Source organism: Cavia porcellus, unplaced genomic scaffold, assembly GCF_034190915.1.
Source record: "Cavia porcellus strain 051 isolate PalLab524CR breed Dunkin Hartley unplaced genomic scaffold, mCavPor4.1 scaffold_50, whole genome shotgun sequence".
Classification (NCBI taxonomy): Eukaryota; Metazoa; Chordata; class Mammalia; order Rodentia; family Caviidae; genus Cavia; species Cavia porcellus.
In genome coordinates this window covers 2,292,402-2,296,568 of record NW_026947533.1, presented here as the reverse complement: position 1 = coordinate 2,296,568, position 4,167 = coordinate 2,292,402, and positions in this window count along the sequence as shown.

Genomic DNA, 4,167 nt, shown 5'->3' with positions numbered 1-4,167 from the left:
TGAACTCCTGTGTATTATACAGATCAGTGCAAAATAATTTCTGAACATACTTAATTATTTAGGTGGCACCCTTGCTCACAGACTAGGTTTGTGAGAACAGCCATAGAGTTTTGAAGTCTGAGAAAAATGAAGTAAAATGTGTTATCAAGGACGGGGTAAAAATTTGTGAAGGACAAATTCCAGAAAGGGCTACTTCTTAAATTCTCATCGAAAAATGCCAAAATTTACACATTTGCATGGTCATATACATGTGATGCCCTTCTGAATGGAAAGGAATAGGGGTGTCACCTCTGAATTAAGAGCTGATTTAGTAGCTTGGTTAATAGACAGTTTAAATGTGGAAATTCTCTACAGTGGACTTATCTAAGTGGTGCAAATGAGAAGCCCTAAATAGAAATTTTGCAGTGATATCGATAGTTAGGCATGAAGGGTTTTCTGCTTAGGATGGATCAGAGGAGTGTGGAAAAGATGTGGAAGTGGGTGACAGGATCCAGGCAGCAAATCGCAGGACATACAACAGAGAGCGTCTTCACTGAAAGTCAGGTAGTTCTTAGAGTAAGTGTGAAGTTAAGTTGGGTTCTGATTGCTTCATTGAGGTGATCAACACCAGCTCTGGCAACAATCAGTATTCCACATCCCTGTCAACCCATAATTTTTGTGTTCCATACTTGAGATCTAATTTGATTATCTCTAATTATGCCCCATTCTCATGAAGCTGAAATTTTCAATTTTTTTGTACCAAGGATGAAACGCATGACCTATGCTTTCCAGGCAGGTGTTCATGACACTGAGCTAAATACGCAACTATGAAAATATTTTCTGTGTATTATGGACGATATCCACATTGTTTCTGAGAAAGTGTTGACTATTGTTGGAATTTTTCTGTATTGTGTGGCTATAATTTTTTTAAAACTAACCAAAGGTGTGTTATGCAGTCTCTTTTTAAGTTTCACTTTGTCTGTTTGGTGTCTCAATCAGGGGTTTCTATTTTAGACAGCTCTGTAAGTTAGGAAAGCCCCAAATTCAAGGAAGAAATCCTTCACCAGCCTCCCAAGATATATTTCTTATATTTGAATTGAAAGTGATCACTTGGTGACAGTGATGTTTAATTTACAGCTTGGGCCTGGTTTCATTTTATATACATATTTTTAAAATACAGCTGTTTTCCACTAACACTTGAGTTATTATTTATATACCATATTTGATGTTATTTATGTTTTGTTCTATGAAACCAAATTCATGTTTCAAAATGCTGCTTAAGTATATTAAGAACAAAGTACTCATTGGCCTAAATGAGATTTGAACAGACATTATCTGTAGTCTATCAACGTGATTACTGAGATTTTTTATTTAATTTTGAAATTGGTAAAATAGAACAGAACAAGGCAGCTTAAGGTCAACTAAGATCACACAGTGAAATTGGTACACAACTTCACAACAGGTTACTGGGATAACAGTAATATGTATCACAGTATATTTTGTTATCTTTATCATAGTTATTCTTTAATCACATATATCAAAATGAGATGAAATGCAGAACATTATAGAACTTCTCAAAACAGAATATTGAATTGAGCAGTACCATTAATCAGAATAGAGTGAAACAATAATAAAAATGTTTTCCTTCAAGGAGATAGTAGAAGGAAGTCCCCCTTATTTGCTATGGTCTACTTCCCAGGAGATGCTCAGATTTCTGGTTCCCATTTGCTAATGTGGGGTGACAGGAGAAGAGGGGTAGGGAAGTGGGATGTTTGATTCCAGGTGGTGCATCAGTAGGTTCAGTGTTGCTTACTAGGGAGACAGGCTGGTTGTTTGGTTTCACAGCGCCCTAAGTTCCAACATAGAACGGATCTTAGGAGCTGCTGCTGGTTATCCCCCTGGAAGGGCTGCAGTTTTCCAGACTGCCACCTCTGACTAGGGAGGGGAGGTGCTTGCTTGGCTTCCAAGGCAATTGATGAGACATTTATCTGCCTCTGTGCTTTGTGGTTGCTGGTCCTGCAGGCTTCTCACTGTGAGCTCTGCTTTAGAGAAAGAGCACAGGGAATCTTGCCATGACTCAGCACAAGAATCAGTGCTCCTATTTGGCTGTTATATTAGCAGTGAGTTGCAATCTAGTATCAAATTTGCTGTCTTCAAAAATGTATATAGACACAAAATTAACGACCAAGACATGGATTAAAATTGGAAGAAATCAGTCTTCATTCAGCTGTTTTGTTTGGTTGTATTTCTTTAGTTTAGTTTTGTTTTATTGAGACAAGCTTTCTGTATGTATATCAGCTGGATTTGAACACCCTATAGAGCCTAGAATTGGCCTGACCTCACTGATGCCTACCTGTCTCGCCTTTTGAGTGCTGGGATTATAGATATGCACCACCACACTTTGCTTTTGATTCAGATTTGTAGGAGAGAATTTAAGATATCGCAAACCTGGGGTCTCAAGCTTCCTTTGAGAAATATATGTATGATCCTTTAGGAGGTGGTTATCTTTGAGGATGTGGTTGTGAACTTCAGCAATGAGGAGTGGAGTTTGCTGAGTCCATCCCAAAAGAACCTCTACAGAGATGTGATGGGTGAAATCTTTAGGAACATGGCTGCAATAGGTAAGGATGAAATCTTTTTTGGCACTCATGCTGTCAGAATATTGTTTGTTGCTCATTAGTGCTGTTTTGTTAAAAAGAATATGAAAATATTTTTAAAAATAGCTCAGACCTGGACACATTATATCATAAATCTAAACAAAATCTATTAATTTGTATGTATTACTCAACTGAGTCCTGGTATTTCTATGTCTACAATTCAGGAGGACTTGGGGATATCCAGGAAGCTGAAAAAGAATGCAAAATTTACTGGAGATACTTAAGGTAATTCACACTCACAAGGAGAGGAATGTTCTTGAGTAATTAGTGAGTCAGCAGAAAAATGACCACCAAAGAAATGAGGCACCATTCAATTTAATGTCAGTAATATTCTCCAAAGATGTATAAGCTAGTGTATATATGAGGGAATTAAATCATGAAAATGTATGACATTGCATATAGATCTGTACGAAAGGCATGCACTTTGAGTTATGACATTCTGCCTTCAGTTTTTCTACCCATATATACATGTGAATACAACACATTCATTATCTAACAATTGCTAAGATTGCAGTAGAATGTGAAATAAAACTGAGTGCTCATGTTTCCAAGCCATGCTCTAGACAATCGGCGATTCTGACTAATATTCTTAGTAGGCTGGTGGAATGTTAGTGCACTAATTTTGAATATCAGTATACAGTTGTCTCTAGAAACTGATCCCCTCATACTTGTCCTGGATATTTTTAAAATCTCAAAATCTGCATAAAATACTGATACATGCTTAGTCATATACAAAGCAGATCAAGTTATGACAGATCAGGCCTTGAAGCTTATCTATGTATCACTGGATTTGTGGAGAAGGAAAATGTTAATAGACTCTCTGTGATTTTACATTCTTGTAAACCCAGCACACTAGAGTTTGCAAATCTGTTTGCAGAATGGCAATTTCAAGTTCAAACTTCACAGCTTAATGATCTATGAAAATCTGTTAAAATAGATTTTTAAAAAGCTATAGATTTATGCTAATATATGTTGCTCATTCCCAGCCCAGAATGGAAAAAATGTGTTATATAATGTCAAAAAATAAATAATATAATGTCATTTGCCATAAGAATTAGATGGGTCTTTCACCCATCAATTCAGTGTAATAACTCAGCTATAAAACCTAAAAGGTCACTGGCTTTCTTTTAGAGGAGAAACCAAAATACAAAATGTGGAAAGAAATGAAACAGAGTTGTTAGAGAAAAGTAAGACTGACCAGATGGAAAAGGGAACTACAAGTTAAGGACAGAAGGAAGATTGTGATGGGGAAACATATGAGAATAATCTGCATGTGATACATATATGTACCCATTCCCAAAGTGAAGGTAAAGATTATGCATTTCAAAGTACCAACTTTTAAGATTTCCAAATGTGTACCAGTCTTTTGGGAATGGTTGTTTTCAACATATCTTACAAGGCCATTCTGTTGCTTCTTGGTCAGAATTTCTTAGCAGGCATTAAACACAGAACTTGATATTAATGCAGTCATTAAACGGAGACCAATTTCACAGTGAATTTTTTCTTTTTTTAAATTTAATATAAGGAAAGA